Source organism: Palaemon carinicauda, chromosome 10 (assembly GCF_036898095.1).
Source record: "Palaemon carinicauda isolate YSFRI2023 chromosome 10, ASM3689809v2, whole genome shotgun sequence".
NCBI classification, from domain to species: domain Eukaryota; kingdom Metazoa; phylum Arthropoda; class Malacostraca; order Decapoda; family Palaemonidae; genus Palaemon; species Palaemon carinicauda.
The window spans coordinates 68,562,815-68,585,785 of record NC_090734.1 but is presented as its reverse complement, the minus strand read 5'-3'; the positions used below and the strand labels follow the sequence as shown (position 1 = coordinate 68,585,785).

Genomic DNA, 22,971 nt, shown 5'->3' with positions numbered 1-22,971 from the left:
AATATATAATATATATATTTCTGGTGCCCAGACACGGGACTAATATATATATATATATATATATATATATATATATATATATATATATATATATATATATATATATATATATATATATATACACGAACAAATATTTGCTTTAAAAAATGAAAATGGAAATATCAACATAAGAGATGAAGTGATAAAAATTGCAGAGAATTTCTATCTAATGCTATAAAATAGTGATATAAGGAATAACTTTGCCAATAGAAATAATGAAACACCTGAGTCGGTACCAAAAGTAACAGTAATTCTTCCCATGATTCTTATCACTCCATCTCTTTTGTTGATAATATTTCCATTTTTATCCTTTAAAGCAAACATCTGTTGGCGCCATTTTCCAAGTCTTCTTTTCATATTTCTTTCTTTAGTGTTTCTTCAATTTTGGTCTGTTGTATTTATGAATGTCTTACAATTTTAGTTTGTTTATTGTTTTGGAAACAACTTTGCAATAGCACAGCAATCAATTTTTAAGCTCTTCCAAGCAATGCTAGGTATTTAATTACATGTGAAACAGAAATCAGTGTAATGGTTTGTAAATAGATTTGTAATCTGGACTCACCATTATTCTTTGTAATACGCAATGTTGTTTTTATTTGGAATGAAATTCACCTTAGTAAAATATAAAATGAAAATAAGTTATTTCAGTTATGGACTACTGAAATGTAAATCGTATTGCACACTAATCGTCACCTCGCAGTATCAAACAAAGGAACGTAAAGTGAATGCTGAATAAAATAAAACAAAAGGGAATGTTACTAATTAGTCAAAGGAGAAACGTTTAGATAAGACGGGACAAATTCTCATAAAAAAAAATATGCAAAAAGTTTTCCTGCCTACACACACTAGTCATTCACAAGGACAACATTTATGAAGGTTCACACGAACCGACGCAATGCAATCTAGGTTTCATACAATTTTTCTATGTCTCTGTATAAAGTCTCCAAATATTTTACACCTGAAAAGTATAACCAACAGAAATGATTGCCAGAGGAGTTTCAAATGAGTTTTGACTTACATTAGAGGCTTTGTCTGTTTCACTTTTGCCTTGTCCTTCCACCTCCGATCTCTGGGTTGAGGATGGTTGCAGATGCTCAACGATCGGCAGGAGTCTCCTTGAGCCGTCTTCGATCACAGTTTCTGTACGAAGAGATAGATACAGATGTCTAGTACAGATGTTTCTAGTGGTGCCATCACAAATATTATTCTGAATTATTATTATCACCAAGTTGCTAATTTAAACATTGTTTCCTTGTACCCTTTCCTGTTAAGACAGATGTTATTACCCCTACTAAGTTTCAAGACCCAATGTCACTTCCATTTTTGTATCTCTAGGTCAGAAGTCAGTCACTGCTTTGCTGCAATATCTACGAACAAAGCTATCATTATTTGATTATTTTGTACATAGGGAAGAATACCAATGCATACAACTTCCGTTAAGTGGTCTAAGTCTGAGAGAAGATATTCAAAGAATAGAAATAAAAATGGTCATATCTGTTTTAACAGATATGACCATTGGCCATGGTCAAGAGAAAAAAAAAATCCGTCTTCTTGTCTCGATCGAACTTTCCAAGTGATCTTTTATTACGTCACCAAAGGACAAAGTTACCTCGTTACCTCAAAAGGATACAAAGTGGCGCCATCCAGCAGCATATAAATATACAACAAATATATGCGATCACTTGATCGCATATTACACCTTATTACAACATATATATTTACAACACTTATTTGAAAATAATAAATTACAGAATATGAATTTTATTAAGGTCACTGAACAAAACAATTTGACTTTCATGCAGTCCTATAGTTCCAGCCAAAAACAAATTTGTTGAATTTATCCAATTTAAATTTTGTAGTTGATTTAGTAAACATGTCTCCTACCATTTCATCTGTAGGACAATATTCGAGAAGAATTCTTCCCTCATTTATTTCAGTGCGAATGAAATGATACTTAATATCAATATGTTTTGATCTTTGACGTTTTACAGAATTTTTGGATAATGCAATTGTACCTTGGTTATCCTCATAAATAAGAACAGGTTCAAACCGACATGCTAAATCTAAATCATTCAAAAGTTGCCTAAGATACAAGCCTTCCTGAATGGCCGCAGCCAATGAAATGTATTCTGCTTTACATGTTAACAAAGCTACTGTTGGTTGCTTTTTTGACTTCCATGACACTAACGGCCCTCTTTCACTCAAACTGAAACAATAACTACTAGTGCTACGTCTATCATCAGGTGATGATACCCAATCAGCATCACTGTATCCAACTATGTGTAACATTTCATTTTCACATTTACTAAAACAAAGTTCATAATCCAAAGTTCCATTTAAATATCTAAAAACATGTTTTACAGCAACCCAGTGATCTTGTATTGGGTTTGACCAATATTGTGATAATTTTGTGAAGATCAAACATAAATCTGGTCTTGTACATGCCATAACATATATTAAACTACCGACAGCTTCGCAATATCTACTATCAGTCAACGTTTCACCTGAACATTCTATCTTTTGTTCAGAAGGTGTATGTTTAGGTTTACAATTGGACATATCAAACCTTTCTAATATTTTACACAAGTACCTTCTCTGATTCATCTTAATAGTTCCATCACATTGTTTGAAATCAATGCCAAGAAAATGAAACAATTTTCCTAGATCTTTGATTTTGAACCTGTCTTTCAACATTTGTTTTACACTGTATAATAGTTGTTTGTTACTTGCTGCAACAATCAAATCATCAACCCATACAAGTATGATAACCACCTCATCTTGAAAACGTTTAATATAAACACAATGATCCACCGAGTTTTGCCTAAACCCCTTTTCAACCAAAACTTTATGTAAAAGATTATTCCACATTCTACCTGCTTGTTTCAAACCATACAGTGATTTGTTAAGTTTGTAAACTAATTTACGTCCATTAGGTTGTTCAACCTCAAACCCTCTGCTTGATCCATATATATATATATATATATATATATATATATATATATATATATATATATATATATATATATATATATATATATATATATATATATATATATAATCACAATCAATTTCTGCATTTCGATATGCAGTTTTTACATCCATTTGATGCAGAAACAAATCATTTTGTGCGGCTAATTGCATTAATACACGAATTGATGTAAGGTGAGCTGTTAGAGCAAATGTTTCATTATAATCAACACCCTTTACTTGGCAATAACCTTTAGCTACATATCTAGCTTTGTAGATTTTATTACCAACAGCGTCATCTTTCATTGTGTACACCCAGCGTTCCCCCACTGCTTCTCTGCCTATAGGTAACTCTGTCAAAGTAAAAGTATTGTTTTCTTTCAATGAGTTCATTTCATCACGCATGGCTTCTTCCCAATGTCTACCTTGATCAGAATCAACAGCTTCATTATAGGTCTGAGGAAAGGCATACACTCTGTAACAGTAATCTATACTATATAATACTTGGTCTTTGTCATCAACATTAGTAACATAATCGCTCAAATATGCAGGAGGTTTTCTTTGTCTAACAGGATATTTAAGTGTTTCACCCTTCTCCTCTTTTGTTCCATTTACTTAAAAAATACCAGGGTGGTGTTGCTCAACTACCTGAACATTTTGGCATTTACTAGTGGTTCCCTATCAACTTCCTCATTAGGAACTACGTCATCAAAAATATCATCAGACTCATTAATAGTTTGGCTTTCTTTCTCCTGCTTGTTTGACACAAATTTTACAAGTCTATGTCACATGATTTTACCGGTTTCAAGAAAATATACTAGATAAGCTGGGCTACCCTTGTCGTATCCTACAAATATTCCTTTTGAGCATCTATCATCTAATTTCTTTTTGTCTCTATTATATACATAACAATCTGATCCAAATGCCCTCATGTTTGACAAATCAGGTATTATTCCTGTCAAGGCAAAGAAAGGAGTTTGTTTTAAATTATCATTAAAGCACCTATTGCGAATATAAGCAGCTGTCATAATTGCATATGGCCATACCAATTTTGGTAACTTAGATTGAATTAGCAGACACCTTCCCATCTCAAATAGAGTTCCCCAATTTCTCTCAGCTGTGCCATTTTGGTGCGGCGAATATGGAACAGACTTTTCATACTTAATTCTATTATCAATAACTACATTGGTAAAATCCTGACATATAAACTCTGACCCGCTGTCAGACCTTAGTCTTTTAATTTTTCCATACGGAGCAGAGTCTGACAAAAATTTCTTTAAGGCAGGAATTGCATCACCTTTTTTTTCAGGAAATACACAAAAAATATCCCTGTACAGTCATCTGTAAATGCTATAGCATATCTAAACCCTTCACCTGAAACAGGTTCTATTGGACCTGCTAAATTCTAAGGGAACTTCAGATTTAGTATCAAAGTTTTTATTTCTAGTTTGTTTCATTTTACCTAACACACATATATCACAATAATTAGGTTTAACGTCTGGATGTATAATTTTCATGCCCTTTGTTACACTTTCCAGCTTTACAATATCATAGTAGTTGCAATGGCCTGAGATTTTATGCCATTCTTTCAAATCACAAGCATAATTAACACTATCAACATTGATATGAACATTATTCAATTTTAAGTGATACAATTTTCCACACTTTTCAATGAAAAATTTTATATCACTCTTATCAATTAATTCAGCAGAATTAGGATAAAAAATCACTTTAGCACCCTTCTCAGTTGCAGCTTGAACAGCGAAAATGTTCTGAGGATATGTTGGGATGAGCAGTGTATTTTTCAGCTTCACATTACAATGCCGGCCATCACTGTCTATCATCTTGATCATGGCACCTCCTCTTTTCACTGCCACATTGTTGCACCTTGTTCCATCGGCCAGTTCAATAAAGTGTCTCTCTGGTTTGAACGTTTCATCAAAGTGAGTAAATCTTGACTCATCAGTCAAAATATGCGTTGTAGCACCACAATCTACCAATAGCATGTCTGGTTTTGGACTTTCTACCATTTTCATATCGCTGCACACTTTAAATATAAATGAGTAATGATCTCCTGCGGTTTCTTCATTAACCAAACTGTTTATCCTCTCGTTATACCCATTTGACCTTCCTTGACGTCTACATGTGTTGGTATTATGAGTAGAATTCTGACAGTTCAGACACCATCTTCCTTTCGGCTTGTTTATGCAATTTAAAAGAAATGTCCTGTTTCACCACACTTATAGCATGCCTTGTTTCTCCAGTTAGTTGCCTTCATAACATGGTCATTACTTTCTCTCCTCCTACATGCTTCTGTATTTTCAAAACTGCGTAGGGCTGCTTTAAACTCTGCAAATGTCTGCTCCTTTTCACTCTGGGTAATAACAACTACAAATGCTTTGTAATTGTCTGGTAAGCCTTTTAACACCATTGCTATCAGTAGACTATCACCAATTATTTCACCTGCACTCTTCAATGAAGTGGCCGCAGTTTCTGCTCGTATAATATAGTTTGTAACAGTCTCGGTTTCTTCTTTGATTAAAGATGTCAATTCTGTGTATAATGATATGATGCGTGGCTTACTTGAACCAGCATATTGTTGCTTGAGGATCTTCAGTACTTTCCTTCTATCGTCGACAGCATCCCTCATCACCAGTGCTAGACTTGTCTCGTCAAGAAATTGAATAAGTTCAGCAAATGCTTCCCCATTTTTCTCGGTGTCAACTTCTTGATCTTCCGGCGAGCAGACAACAGCTTTCAATTTTCTCAGTCTCAGGTATCCAAGAAATATCATGTCCCACTGTTCAAATTTCCGTCCATCGCCATCAAAGTATAATCTCAACCATTTATTCTGAGCGCTGTGCCTATAACCTATTAAATTCCCGGCCATGGTCAAGAGAAAAAAACCGTCTTCTTGTCTCGATCGAACTTTCCAAGTGATCTTTTATTACGTCACCAAAGGACAAAGTTACCTCGTTACCTCTAAAGGATACACAGTGGCGCCATCTAGCAGCATATAAATTACAACAAATATATGCGATCATTCCAACAATATCAAAATCTGATTTTTGCATATTGACACAGGTATCATATAATATATTTGATTTGGTATTATAAATACTGGGCTATAGAGCTCGGCACTGTGGTATGTAAAGCCATTCATTGCTCATTTGGATGTCGACAATGGTGACTACTATAACGGTCATCGATGTACAGAGGAGAATATTATCCTGATGTATAAAGAGTTAGAATATTTTAAGCATTAAGTGTGTTACAGAATTTGAGACAAGGATACAACAGTCATTGGTCAACATTATAGGGGATAGCTTTCATGTTTTCTCCAGTCAGTTTTTGAAATATAAATAAAAATGGGTTTGAATACAGTATATGTTTGCTGATGTCCAAATGTCATGGATTGTCATTATAGAAATGCAAGAGCAGGTTTGAATAAATGGTATCAACAGTCCTGTTATCCAGACCTTACGAAGTAACTTTCACCTACACCCAGTTTGCAAATTCACTTCAAACAAAAATATCTTTTAAATGATAACAACAAACATCAGTTGAATAATCATAAAGCTGGTCGGATAATTCTTTCACCTGGAGAGTGGAAAAAATTATTAAATTTTACAATATTTTTTATGACAAGATATATAGTTTTTAAAGCCCATATTGAATGCATATATATATATATATATATATATATATATATATATATATATATATATATAAAACACTCACTAACTTTCCAACACACACACGTGTGTATATATATGTATATTTCTATGTTTGGTTAACACAGGCTATTTATGTATGTATACACAGACACAGACACACACACACACACACACACATATATATATATATATATATATATATATATATATATATATATATATATATATATATATATATATATATATATATATATATAAATGTGTGTCTATGTCTGTGTGCGGTTAAAACTGTCTATGAGTGTATAATACACAGCACACATACACACACACACCACACACACACACACACACACATATATATATATATATATATATATATATATATATATATATATATATATATATATATATATATATATAATCATCATCATCAGCCATTGATAGTTTATTGCAGGACAAAGGCCTCTCGTGTGTCCTTCAACACACGTCTGTTTGTTATCTATACAGATAAAATTTCTTAGCTCGTCAATCCATAGTCTTCTCTTCTTTCAACTATTTCGTTTACCGTCTCCAGGGACCCATCCTGTTATTCTTAATGTCAATTTATTAATTGTCATTCTCATTACATATCCTGCCCATGTCCGTTTCTTTTTCTTATATGTTAGAATATCCTCTACTTTAGTTTGTTCTTGTATCCATGATGCTCGTTTTATGTCTCTTAGTGTTATTTCAATCACTATTCTTTCCATCGCTCTCTGAGTTGTAACTCGCCTTTGTTCCAAATTTATGATGTATAAGTTAATACTGGTAGAACCATCTGATTAAATAATTTCTTATTAGAGAAAGTGGCCTTTTAATTTTCTTAATCTCATATTGTTTGCAAAAAGGTTTTCATTCCATGCATAGCCATCTTTTAATTTCAATCTCATATCCTGGGGAAACAGTCCTAAGTATATGTATTCATTAACCATCTCTAAAGGTTCATCCATAATCCTTATTTGTTGTCTCTGTATTTTCATTTAACATTACCTTAGTTTTATTCATATTCAATTACCGTCTTATAATTCTCTCTATTCAAATCTTCTATCATCTTAGACGATTTCTCCTATGATAAACTAAATAGAAACTATGTAATCTACAAATCTTGAGTTGTTAATATATTCCCATCGATATCAATTCTAACACAAAATGACGGGCTTTCATTACAGAGGAAGTTTTGACAGAATCAAAAGCTTTCTCATAGTCTATAAATACCATACATAGTGATTTGTCATAATTTGTGAATTTTTCTATTAGCTGGATAATTACATGGATACGGTTAGTTTTTGAATGCCCACTTCTAAAGCCTGAATGCTCTCTTTGTTCATTAGAGTAAACCTGTATTCCTACTCGGCCTGAAATGATCTTTGTAAATATTTCATTAGAGAGAGTAAACTTATTGGGCGGTAATTTGTCAGTTTTTTTTTTTCCCCCTTTTTGAGAATTAGCATGTTTTTTCCAAGCTCTGTTGAAGACATATTCTGTAAAATTCAGCGAGGGTTACTGCTATGAAATCTCCATCTATTATCAAATCAATTGTTAAGCCATTTTCTCCAGCTGGTTTGCTTCTTTTCATGTCTTTTTAATGCTTTCTTTACTTTTCCTACTGTTACTTTTGGTACTTGCTCGGGAGATTCATTATTTCAATTGGCAAAGTTATTTCTTATATCACTATTGCATAGCATTGTAGAGAAATCCTTTGCAATTTTCATAACTGCATCTCTTTTATTAATAACATTTCCATTCCATCTTTTAAAGAAAATATCTATTGGTACCCTGATCCAATTCTTTTCATCAATTTGATGATTATTCGTTTCTTTGGTAGTTCCTCAATTTTGGTCTGATTATGTTTACGAGTATCTTTGCTTTTTAGTTTGTTTATCGTTTTGGATAATCCTGCTGATTCTATTTCATCTCCCTTGGATTTTTCTTTACTTTGCAATCTCTTTATAAGGTTTTTGGTCTTTTCTGATAGTTTTCTCTACTTTGTTTGAGAATTTTTCCATCTATCTATTTTGCTGATTCGCAATAGAAATTTTGATCAATTACTTTTCATTTGTTCTTTACTTGCTTCCTTTTCATCATATACCCGGAGAACCTATTTTGTATGACTTAAAATATACTCATCAGATTTTTCTTTTATTACAGGAGAGTTTATTACCTTTCTTAAAACTTTTTTTTCGGTTTCTTTTCTTAGATCTAGACAAATCTTTATTTATAAACGTACACTGTATATATATATATATATATATATATATATATATATATATATATATATATATATATATATATATATATATATATATATATGCAGTATATATATATATATATATATATATATATATATATATATATATATATATACAGTATATATATATATATATATATATATATATACAGTATATATATATATATATATATATATATATATATATATATATATATATATATATATATATTTATATATATATATATATATATATATATATATATGTATGTATACACATATACATATATACACATATACATATCTATATATATATATATATATATATATATATATATATATATATATATACATATATATATATATATATATATATATATATATATATATATATATATATGCAATCTTAGAATTACAGGGTGGTTTTAGAAGAGGTAGGGGTTGTATGAATCAGATTTTTACAGTTAGGCAGATATGCGAGAAATATTTAGCGAAAGGTAAGGAGGTGTATGTTGCGTTTATGGATCTGGTGAAAGCGTATAATAGAGTTGATAGGGAAGTAATGTGGAATGTGATGAGGTTATATGGAGTTGGTGGAAGGTTGTTACAAGCAGTGAAAAGTTTCTACAAAGGTAGTAAAGCATGTGTTAGGATAGGAAATGAAGTGAGCGATTGGTTTCCGTTGAGAGTGGGGCTGAGACAGGGATGTGTGATGTCGCCGTGGTTGTTTAACTTGTATGTTGATGGAGTGGTGAGAGAGGTGAATGCTCTAGTGCTTGGACGAGGATTGAAACTGGTAGACAAGAGTGACCATGAATGGGAGGTAAATCAGTTGTTGTTTGCGGATGATGATGTACTGGTTGCAGACGCGGAAGAGAAGCTTGGCTGATTAGTGACAGAATTTGGAAGGGTGTCTGAGAGAAGGAAGTTGAGAGTTAATGTGGGTAAGAGTAAGGTTATGAGATGTACGAGAAGGGAAGGTGGTGCGAGGTTGAAAATCATGTTGAATGGAGAGTTACTTGAGGAGGTGGATCAGTTTAAGTACTTGGGGTCTGTTGTTGCAGCAAATGGTGGAGTGGAAACAGATGTACGTCAGAGAGTGAATGTCGAATGCAAAGTGTTGGGGGCATTTAAGGGAGTGGTAAAAATAGAGGGTTGGGCATGAATGTAAAGAGAGTTCTGTATGAGAAAGTGATTGTACCAAGAAATTTAATGAGTTTGAGATGAAGTGTCTAATGAGTATGGCTGGTGTATCTCAAGTAGATAGGGTTAGGAACGAAGTAGCGATGGTGAGAACGGGTGTAAGAAATGAGTTAGCAGCTAGAGCGGATATGAATGTGTTGAGGAGGTTTGGCCATGTTGAAAATGGCTGTCTGCTAAAGAAGGCGATGAATGCAAGAGTTGATTGGAGAAGTACAAGAGGAAGGCCAAGGTTTGGGTGGATGGATGGAGTGAAGAAAGCTCTGGGTGATAGGATAGATGTGAGAGAGGCAAGAGAGTGTGCTAGAAATAGGAATGAATGGGGGGCGATTGTGACGCAGTTCCGGTAGGCCCTGCTACTTCCTCCGGTGCCTTGGATGACCGCAGAGGTAGCAGCAGTAGGGGATGCAGCGTTATGAAGCTTCATCTGTGGTGGATAACGGGGGAGGGTGGCACCCTAGCAGTACCAGCTGAAGTGCCTTGGAGTGTATATATATATATATATATATGTATATATATATATATATATATATATATATATATATATATATATATATATATATGTGTGTGTGTGTGTGTGTGTGTGTGTGTGTGAGTGTGTATTGTGTGTGTGCGTGTGCTATGTGTGTGTTCATGAGTATGTTTGGAAGTGTACCTGGCCTAATGTAATACACTTAAACATACTACAGAGAGAGTGGAGCCAACGTTTATTTCCTCTCTTACGTAGAAGGGAATGATTTATTTCAGCTCTTACGTGCACAACTTTATTCATTTCACATGCACATTAATAAAAGAAAAATAGACTCATTCCAACGTTATGATACGTTTAAATAGGCTTAATCTAAAGAATAAAATGGTCATAGTTATTTGTCACCAAGAATCAAAAGTCTCTAAGACCAATAAACTCCGCCATTTTCTTGCACATTTTATATGATTTACAGTAAATTCTTTGACTGAATGAAAAACTAAGTCTAGAATTTCTTAGGATAATCAATGGAGAACTTCCCAAGTGCAAGAATACCATCGTTAGAATTCATTTCAGTTCATGAATATATGGTATGATCAAAATCAATATCTATCGTTAATCTAGCATAAAAAACGTCCTTGCCATGATATGAAATCTTAAGTAGTTAATGCGGTATGAATATCGATAATAATGTGCACATTCATTGGCTATATACACTGCAATGGCATTAATGTACTTGGATAGGCCTTTCATCGAAGGTCATGCAATCTAACAAAGAATTAGATAAGAAAATCTTCCCAAAATAACGTGGTGACGAGGGGGTCTTCAGCTTTAGTTGTAATAAGGAATCTTAATCGGATAGACAGCTGTAAGCCCGGACAGAAACCAGCAGTTTTAAGTGGGGTTTGAATACCACTTTGGAAGGAGAATTTTATTCATTCATTTCTTTCTTGATATTGAAATAAAGAAAGAAGTTAGAAGTAAATTAGGCAATAAAGTTATGTAGGCTACAATAATTGGCGAGTGTAACCAATGGAATCTAAATATTTCAGCCTATAAAATAGCTGGCTAAATATTGAATTCTACATCACTAAGCTGGAAATTGCTTCATAGCATTTCGAAAGTTATGTATATTGCATTTATATAAATTCTTATCTTTGCTGTACTGTAATGAGATAAGCACCAACTTTAGTTTCGTGAATCGTGATAAGCGTGGCTTTGATCTTCAGTTGGGAAGTGAAACGACTGAGTGACAAGACATGTTTTTCTCACCTGTACTACTTCGGTGAGTCAAGATTTGGACAGCCAAGAGGAGGCAGATCACAGTCAAAATGGCAATCACACGTCGTGTTCTGCTGGCAGCAAACACCGCCCACATCTTGCCCAAAGTCCGCATCTGAAAAATAAAGTTATAAACTAAATCATTGTTGAACTTTACAAAGTGATAAGAATCTATTTGACAGTCTAACTACATATGATGCTTAAAGTTCTAAAACATTTTGATGGAATATCTACAAAATGTAATGGCATTGGGGAAAGAAAGTTTTAGTCTAAGTGGCAAAAAGTAATGTGCAAATCTGGTTTTGTCAAAAATGCGGTATTGTGTTCTTATGAAACCTCAAAGCACTTACAAATTTGGTAGGACAGCTAGTGTGGCCAGAAGGAAATATATGAACTGATTACCATTTTCCAGTTAATTTCATAATGATTTGAAGAAAAGACCATTAACAGCATAATTATGATATTAAGTAACCCGGGTATTGTTGTTTTCCTTTAATATTTGCGTTGGAGAATTTTATCTTTATAACAAAAGTAGAATACATGCCTATTTCATAACTTGGAGTAAGGACACAGATATAAAAATTAATTTTGTAGAAACATTATGAAGAGTGAGAGGCTTTCTGTTCAGAAGATAGAATTTTGAGTTGTTGTATGTGAACGACAAAAGAAACAGACCTAAATGACGCAAGGATGAGCTGAATTATAAATTGTATTTGAGGGGATTTGTGGCAGTGACTGCTGAACGAGATACGGGCCAATTCCTTAGAGAAACTCCCACTCCCAAGTGTAAGAATATCATCGATAGAAATCAGTTCAATTCATGAATATATGTACTGGTCAAATTAATATCTATCGTTAATCTAGCGAAGGGCGAAGGAACGAAGGCCACTCTAACAATTTTAAGGCGCAGTAAACTTCTTAATATTAAATAACCCTACATTACTTGAAAAGAGAACGTGAAAGAGTTAATCGAAAGGTTCACATTGGAAGAAGAATTGGATTTTAAAGTAAAGAAAGGGGTTGGAATTAAGCATTAATTATGGTACGCTTATGGAATACATTTTGAAAGAAGGCCTGTAAGAAAAAAAATAGTGTTTAGTAAACATAAAACTCAGGCGTTTACGGTAAAATTGAGAGAGTTGTAGCAGGTAAGTAGGAAGTCGAGGATGTATATTTATGGTGAAAATGTCATTTTCTTAAGGAAATTAAATTTCTTTCTGATAGAAATAGGTTTTCGGAGGATTCCATGAATATGGGAGTTATTGGTCCAGCGTGTACTGTAAGCCGTTGATATTGAACGGCGTAGTGCGTTGAATAAACTTTTCTTCATGGACAAAGGTTTGAGAGAAGTCTATGAAAGAGCAATCGAAGTAAGTGTAGGTTAGGAGATATTAAACAGGCAGTATTTTCGGATAATTCAGCATTAATTAACTATAGTGATGCAATGCCATGGAAACTGATGACAGAGTATCATGAGAGTCAACATGAATAGTAATGAATACAAATAAGTAAAGGTGGAAAGGAATCAATCGTGCAATTCATGTTGATTATGAGGGACTCAGATCATGAAAAATGCGGAGATAACGAGTATGTTGGATGGTGGGTTGGAGAATTTGTGACATTCGGAGCTAATTACAGTTACAATTCAAAGAGCAATGGAAAGAATAATGATGGGAATAACACTAAGACAAAAAAAGAGAAACATGGATACGAGAGCAAACATAAGTAGAGGATATTCTAACATGGAAAAAAAAAGAAATGGACATGGGATTTCCATGTAGCCTACATTCAGGATTTGTTTCTTTTTTGTATGACCATTAGTCTGAAAAAAAGGCTATAGAATTTGAATATCAAATTTTTTTTCTTTTCCGATCTTCTTACTTGATGCAGTAACTTAAAGACAAAACGTGGGTTAATTTTTGTCTACTGTACTGTACCTGTTTCAAGTGTTCAGCAGAGCCCCTTTCCAATTTACTGTAGTGTGTGAGGCATTTAACAGTTGGTTTAGATACAGACTGTCGCAGTTGAAGGAAAGGATTGTTCCCACACCCTGAAATAAACTCCCTCATCTATTCTTTCAATCATGGCGACTGAACGACACAAAAGGCATACTCTGCTGTTCCAATGCATTAGGGCTGACATAACATCTCTCTCTCTCTCTCTCTCTCTCTCTCTCTCTCTCACGCGTGACGTAAAGGACCAGCCCTCCTATATTAGCTTCGCTTACTACAACACTTACTTAGCAGATGCAACGCTCACCGTCTTTGAGGTTGTGAAATAATTCGCAATGTTGATAACAACCAATCCCTTTCAATCCCTTGCTGAACTCAGCCCAGGGATGAGCACGCGAACTGAACTTCTTCCTCTGAAAAGAACTGAACAGGGTTGTTGAGATAGGTATTCGTGGCATCCGCCAAAACCGGCCTCGAAAGACGCAGCCATTGTCAACCTGTCCCAGTCATCGTCATTAACAGTTTTATATTTCACAGAACTCTCATCGCCTCCCAGTACATGCAATCACCGGTCCTTCTAGCTACTTTTCGGCCACATCTTTTTCCTGTTGTAGGAAAAACTGCTGTTTGCTGGACATGTCTGTATGACTTCATTTAAAAACAAACATTGGACAAGTCATAGGACAACACTTAAATCTGCAGCGATGATTACATATTACATATTATTCAGTAAGGAACGTTTGCATATGTACATTGATTATTTGTTTATACACCAATTTTTCTACCTATATCTCATTCAGTTTTATTGCTTAGTTGACATTTTTGTATTCTCTATAGGACTCACTGTCAATTTTGTGTGATTAAGATATTTCATTATCATTATTATCGCCATTATCATTTTGTTCCTATACAGTTGCCTTATGACCCTGAGACAATTGACAAATCTTCAATACTGCTTTACGAACAATACATTATAAAAGTGCGTTTCTTCTTTTTTTATTCGGAATAATATATATATATATATATATATATATATATATTTATATATGTATATATACATATATATATATGTATATATATATATATATATGTATATATATACATATATACTGTATATATATATATATATATATATATATATATATATATATATATATATGCATATATATATATATATATATATATATATATATATATACATATACTGTATATATATATATATATATATATATATATATATATATATATATATATATAATATATATATATATATGTATATATATATATATATATATATATATATATATATATATATATAATATATATATGTATATATATATATATATATATATATATATATATATATATATATATATATATATATATATATATATAAGGACTCCCGAGTGAGCCCGAAAGAAGAGGAATGGCAGACGAATGAACAGGAACACAAGGGAGCAATGGATTTGGAAGAAATAGAAAACTCAGCATTAGAAGTAGGACAAGTGAGTAGGAAACGGCTGATAGGATTGCAACAGAAGAATGCGATATTAGCAGAGTTATTGTACCGTGTGGCTGATTAGACAGAAGTGCAGCAGTCTCCCACCTGTCATTATCTTAAGGATGGGTTGCTTATGAGAAAGCATAGACCCGATGATATCCCTAGGAATGCCGAATGGGGGATATACTGTCAAATATTGATTACCACACCGTTGAGAAGACAGGTGATCACCGTAGCGCATGAGAAGGGACACTTAGGAATAAGGAAGACAACGGAAAAAGTTATGAAATACTTTTTCTGGCCTGGCATGCATAAGCTTCCTTACACCCGATTGAAGTGTGAGGAGAACCCCTCAGCAAGGTAATGATTGACATTGTGGGATTGTTACCAAGGATGAAGAAAGGTCATGAATATATGTTAACCTTGATGTGTCCAGTGACGAGATACCCAGAAGCCATACCCGTCAGGAACATCAGTGTCAAAATAATCGGCGAGAAGTTACAAGACCTTTTTTACTATGTTTTGTATTCCGGAAATCGTTCAGAGTGACCGAGGGACAAATTTTACGTCAAAATTGTTTCGGGATGTGATGAAACTGTTGGATGTGAAACACAACTATCTACTGCCTATCACCCGAAGACCCAAGGTGCATTAGAGAGGTTTCATCAAACCCTGAAGAGTATGTTGACTAAGTACTGCAACGAAACAGGAAATGAATGGGACATCAGACTACCGTTAATGTTATTTGGGGTACGCAATGCTTATCAAGAAAGCATGGTATGTGGCCTGAATGAAATGGTGTTTGGACGAGAAGTAAAAGGACCAATTAAAATGTTGGCAGAAAAATGGAAGGATCTAGAGGAAACGGATGGAGAATATGTCCAGAATTTGAGAAACGCGATCGGCGACATATGGAAGTTTTTCTTAGAAAACGTGAAAACGAGTCAAAAGAAAATGAAGAAAAGGTTTGATACGAAAAGTAAAGACAGACAGTTTGCGAGAGGACAACAGGTGTTGCTTTTCTTACCGATAAGGAGATTCCCACTCACCAACTAGTTCCAAGGACCATTCAAGATTTTGGAGACGATCAGTGATTTTACCTACTTTATCTAAACCCCAGGAAGAAGAAAAAGCCAAAGGAAGGTACACGTTAACTTATTGAAACCATACTTCAACAGAAACGAGACTGAAACTTCACAGGTGTGTATGGCGCAAACCATTCCCTCCATGGAAGAGGACCATGGATATAGGATAGGGGCGGTAAGCAAAGTGAATAATTCATCCATTATTAGGAACTTGGTAGAGAAATTAACTCATATGAACACAGAAGAACTAAGCCGAGTGATTAGAAGTTTCCCTGAAATTGTCTCGGACGTCCATAAACAAACCAATTGATGAAGCATGAGATACATCTTAAAACCACGGAAAGACTGTTCAAACAATGCACTCATCGACTATCACCGTATCACAGAGAAGTCATGAGAAAAGAAGTGGACTATTTGTTTCAAAACGGAATAGCCGAACAAAGTTCTAACCCTTACAGTTCTCCATTCCTGCTCATGAAAAAAACCAGACGGATCTTTCAGGATGTATACAGACTACAGAAAGTTGAATTCGATCAGTGTGGCCGATAATTATCCCCTGCCGCTCTTAGACCAACTACTTGACAACATCGGACAAGTGAGGTTCGTCTCCAAGATCAACTTGTTAAAAGGCTAGTACCAAATTCCTTTGGACGACAACGCAAAATTGTTTTCAGCCTTTATAACTCTGTTTGGGCTATATCAATACACCGCCATGCCATTTGATCTAATGAAACCACACGCTATCTTTCATTGAGTGATGGATAACCTTCTAGGATCGATTGAAGAAGTAAGCATATACCTTGATGATATTGTGATATATTCATCGACCTGGGAAGAAAATCTCTGACTTTTGAAGAAGGTATTTCAAAAGCTGTGAGGAGCAAACTAGACGATTAACCTGGAAAAGAGCAAATTTGGAAAGGCAACAGTTTGGTACATGGGATTTGAAGTCAGAAGAGGCCAAATTGCTTGGTTAGACGCTAACGTCGAATGAATAAGGAAAGCCTCACACCTCACAACGAGGAAGCAATTAGAATGATTTTTGGGAATTGCAAAATTCTACCAACGATTTTGCCCAAACTTTTCGGCTGCAGTCGCTCCCTTGACGGATTTGACTAGCCGCAAGAAAAAATTTGTATGGACCAGTGAGTGCCAGGAGTCCTTCAACAGGATAAAGGCCATAATAATTTTGAAACTGATTCTGCGAGCACCTGATTTCAACAAGAAATTCCTTATCCAGGTGGATGCATCGTATAATGGGATTGGAGCTGTACTATTACAAGAAGACAAGGATGGAATTCTTCACCCTGTTTTGTTTTATGTTATTGAAGCTGAAGAAGCAACAACGAGCTTACTCGACAGTCGAAAAAGAACTGCTAGCGCTAGTCACAGCGATAAGCAAGTTTGAAGTTTACTTGAACAGACCACAGAATGAAGAAATTACAGTTTGCTCGGATCACAATCCTTTATGTTTTGTTAATAAAATGAAGAATAATAATCAACGGTTAACTAGGTGGTCATTATGTTTGCAACCATATTTGATTAATGTAAAGCATATATCGGGTGAAGATAACGCAGTTGCAGATTATTTATCTCGGTCTTGTACAGGATTAAATATTTTATTCATGTAATTCGTTTGTGTATTTGATGGTTGTATAGCCAGCTCGAAAGGTGAGTTCCACTCATGTAGGTTTAAATAAATTTATGTAAATTACATAGGACTTACGTCATTCATTTAACTGTATTTCTCATTCAATTCCAAAAGAGATCCAGCCTGTCCCTTTGAAAGGGGCAAGTTTGCTCTCTCTCCTCTCGAGCGTGTTTCCTCTCAGGTACGAATAGCATTTTACTGTCAAATGTGATTAACGATTTCTATCTAACATATATCGTGTATAGTATGTTCAACCGATGATGAATCCTTTGAATGTGTGTTGTGTTAATGTAAGTACTTTTGTCATAAATTTTTGTAAATGGCCCAGTGAGGTTTAGGTTAAACAATTAAGTGTATTTATTTTGGCTTACCTGTTCGGTAACCTCGTGTGATCCAAAAGACGTAAATGTAATAGTTACATTTACATAAATTTCATTTAAAACTTAATCCTTTGTGTTAAAGTGTTAACTATTTTCATTAAGTATCAAAATTAAATAACTTTACAAATTAATTTCAGGTGACACAGGTGATTGTATAATTTTTTCATAGAGTCAAATTTTCTCATCTTAGTCTAAGGTTTTGTTCAGATTTAATATTTCGAGTGATTTAATTTTGGTGTTAATTCTTTTGTATTAGTGTTGTACTCTATAGAATATATTCATTTTTGTAGTGTGTATTATTTCAATCCTCATTATTTCCTACAGATTCTTTGCAAGTAATCCCTGACTAAGGACCGAAGTAAGAGGTTGTATTTTATTAGTTCTTATAAAGTTAAGTAATTACCCAGTTTTGTTTTAAGTGTTACGTAAGAGACCTTGGATATTCAGTGTTCTTATATAGTGGTGTTTGGGGATTACATAATATTCTCAGAGCTCGGGTATCATTTTTCAAGAGTATCAGATTTATGTAAAATAAACAGGTGAGTTTGGAGCTCGGGAGATTATATAATTTTCCAGCTGTGATATATATATATATATATATATATATATATATATATATATATATATATATATATATATATACATATATATATATGTGTGTGTGTGTTTGTATGCATGTGTGTGTGTATGTGTGTGTGTGTGTGTGTAGTGTGATATTAAGAACATATATCAATCAGTTGGTAGTGAAGTTTTCGGACTTTCAGTTATAAGGAGAAAGCCATGGATATCAAATGATAAGTGATATTCTAAAAAGGACACAATGACTGAAATTGATTGTTGAAAGTTTTCGAAGAAGTAATAACAATTATTAGGAAGAGCATACTAAGTATTCCAGTATTGATAGTGAGGCCAAAAGAAAAGTCAGGAATGACTGGAGAGAATATTTAGACAGAAAAGCAGATGAGGGTGACAAAACTAGAGATTCAGGGATTGGCTATGGTGTAAGAATTGCTCACGGAATTATTAATGAAATCTCTATTAGGGCAAAAAAGAAGAAGCATATACACATAAAAAAGAGTGATGGATCTCTTATAATAACCGAAGATGAAGAAAGGCAACATTGAATGGAACACTTAAGCGGGTTCATGAATAGGAGATATAAAAGAAATAATTTGATGATTTACCTGAAGCTGATGAAGACCTTGATGGGTCCATGAATGAATTCAGTGTGTTTGAAATCGAAGCTATCATTAAAAATCTCAGGAGATGGAAAGCTTCTGGTTACAATGGAATAACTACTGAGATGATAGTGGCTGAAAATGAAGTGACCCCAGAATACTTACAAGATTATTCTGCAGAATGTAGAACGCTACCTGAAGAGACAAAATCTGATGAATGAGCTAGGAGTATAGGTGAAAATGGCAAAAGAGATCTGACAGATTGCAATAATTACAAAGGCATTACACCTAAGTCAGGTATCATGAAAATATATAATATGCTTATTGTAAAGAGAAGGATTGATGAAAAGCTATCAGATGAACAAGCAGGATTTTGAAAAGGTAGAAGTTGCTGACCAAATTTTCATTTTGAGACATGTTGTATAGCAATGCGTAGAATAGAGAAACCCACTTTTGATGGCACTTGTGGATTATAAAAAGGCCTTTGATAGTGTCCATCGGCCGATTTTGTGGATAGCATTACTATATTATGGAATTTATCTTAAACATGTGAATTTCAATAAATCTGTTCATGAGCAGAGCAAGTGCAAAGCTAATCTTCGTGGAATTCTATCAAATGAATTTCCAGTGAACAATGGAGTACTCCAAGGGAATGTTGTTCATCCTCCTCATCGATATTGCAATGAGTAGAACAGGTGGAGATGGTGGAGAAGGATTGGACTGGATTGGTAATAGGAAATAAGTTGACCTAGAGTATGCTAATGATGCTGTCCTTATTAGCAGAACACCATGTGATTTACAACGCTTGCTTAACAGAATGCATGAAATACCGAAGAAGGTAGGAATATATATTAAAAGATGAAATGTCATTGGATGGAGGAAGTATAAATGAGTTAGAATTATTTAAGGGTTTAGGAACTATGATCTCTAATACAGGGTTTTTAGAGATGAAATTTAGTGAAAAAAAAATCAGACAATGGCTAGGTTAAGTAAAAGTGAAATTACATATACAAATCTGGCTATATATTAGTTTAGTGAGATCTGGTATGACAATGAGACAATCTCCAACAGATTTTGTAGATTTTAAAACTTTTAAAGCCGACACAAGAATATTGGGAATCAGATGGCAGGACAAGATTAGAAATGAAACAATAAAAAGACCAGGGCACCAGCCGCCCGTTGAGATACTACCGCTAGAGAGTTATGGGGTCCTACGACTGGTCAGAGAGTACTACAGTGGATCCTTCTCTCTGGTTACGGTTCTTTCCCTTTGCCTACACATACATCGAATAGTCGGGTCTATTCTTTACAGATTCTCCTTTGTCCTCATACTCTTGACGACACTGTGATTACCAAACAATTCTTCTTTGTTCAAGGGATTACCTACTGCACTGGAATTGTTCAGTGGCTACTTTCCTCTTGGTAAGGGTAGAAGAGACTCTTTAGCTATGGTAAGCAGCTCTTCGAGGAGAAGGACACTCCAAAATCAAACTATTGTTCTCTAGTCTTGGGTAGTGCCATAAACTCTGTACCATGGTCTTCCACTGTCTTGAGTTAGATTTCTCTTGCTTGAGGGTACACTCAGGCACACTATTCTATCTAATTTCTCTTCCTCTTGTTTTGTTGAAGTTTTATAGTTTATAGAGGAAATATTTATTTTAATGTTGTTACTGATGTTATATCTTATTTTTCCTTGTTTTCTTTCCTCACTGGGCTATTTTCCCTGTTGGGGCCCCTAGGCTTATAGCATTCTGCTTTTCCAACTAGGGTTGTCTCTTAGCAATTAATAATAATAATAATAATAATTATAATAATTACTTAGTGCTATATGTGAATGCGATCATGGTGATGTGTAGATGGAGGTGTTTTCGGCAGGCTCTTCGCACTGCCCAAGAGAGATTAGTTCACTAGATATTTAACCTGGCTCTGCAAGGAAGTAGATGAGTTCTGAGACCTAGGCTTACATGGTTGGGGACTATGAAGCGTGAAGTAGGAAATGATGAATAGAGAAGTATTGAATTAAAAGCTCAAGATGGAGACAACTGGCGAAATCTAACCGAGGCCTTTTGCGTCAATAGATGTCGGAGGCCTATATATATATATATATATATATATATATATATATATATATATATATATATATATATGCAGACCTTTATATATATATATATATATATATATATATATATATATATATATATATATATATATATATATATATATATATATATATATATATATAAACATGATAAATTTTGCACATTTAGACGTGTTATTTGTATTCAAATAAGTCATATCCTATACTCCTCTTAATATTTAGATTCTCTCTATACCTGGAGATACGAAGAAGAATCAAATCAAAGATAATAGCTTCCAGTCAGCCGGATCTCGGACCCGGGATCGATTCCCCGGCCAACCAGAAGCTATTATCATCTTTTAGTTGATTTCCCCATGGGCCTCTGATCCCGAGGTACAGAGAGAATCCAGATATTAAGAGGAGTATAATATATTGCTCATTTCAGAATATATATATATATATATATATATATATATATATATATATATATATATGTGTGTGTGTGTGTGTGTGTGTGTGTGTGTATCTGTAGCTATATCACTAACACTCGTAATTTCAATCAATGTAAATATCAGCCACAATGCCATTTAATACCGAATTATATCGGGAATATATATCCACTGGAATTCATTTATGATAATAGCTTCTGACTGGGCAGAGATTCGAACCCCTGCCATTCAGCTGAGACCATGCCAGCGAGGACTCTACCAACTGAGCTATCAAGAGAAATATAACATTGTAACAAGCTCAGTTGGTAGAGTCCTCGCAGGCATGGTTTCGGCTGATTGGTAAGGGTTCGAATCTGTGCCCGACCAAAAGCTATTATCATAAATGAATTCCAGTGGATATATATTCCCAAGAAAGAATTCGGTATTAAATGTCATTGTGGTTGATATTTACATTGATTGAAATCGTGAGTGTTAGTGATATATATTCATCTTAAATAAGCACGTGTTGAAAACTCATAATTCTGCTATCATGGTGGAGATGGGTTTATTTCAAGTCTAAGACAGATTCCTGAATTCGACAGGAATATGTATGGTGTTTTGTCATAAAATTATAATTCTCAGTTGGTAGAGTCCTCGTAGGCATGGTTTCGGCTGTGGCAGGGGTTCGAAACTCTGCCCAGCCAGAAGCTTTGATCATAAATGAATTCCAGTGTATATATATTCCCAAGGTAGAAATCGGTATCAAATACCATTGTGGTTGATATTTACACACACACAGACATATATATATATATATATATAT

General features: G+C 34.1%; 1 long non-coding RNA gene across 1 annotated transcript in view; it reads right to left on the bottom strand.

The window, feature by feature from the left end:
- Positions 1–1,033: 1,033 nt before the first annotated feature.
- LOC137648413 (uncharacterized) overlaps positions 1,034–22,971 on the bottom strand; it is a 224,114-nt gene continuing 202,176 nt past the window's right edge. The window contains exons 2-3 of the long non-coding RNA XR_011045611.1: positions 11,888–12,011; positions 1,034–1,179 (exon numbers count right to left, since the gene is read on the bottom strand). This is a non-coding gene — a long non-coding RNA (uncharacterized lncRNA). The remainder of the gene's footprint in view (positions 1,180–11,887; positions 12,012–22,971) is intronic.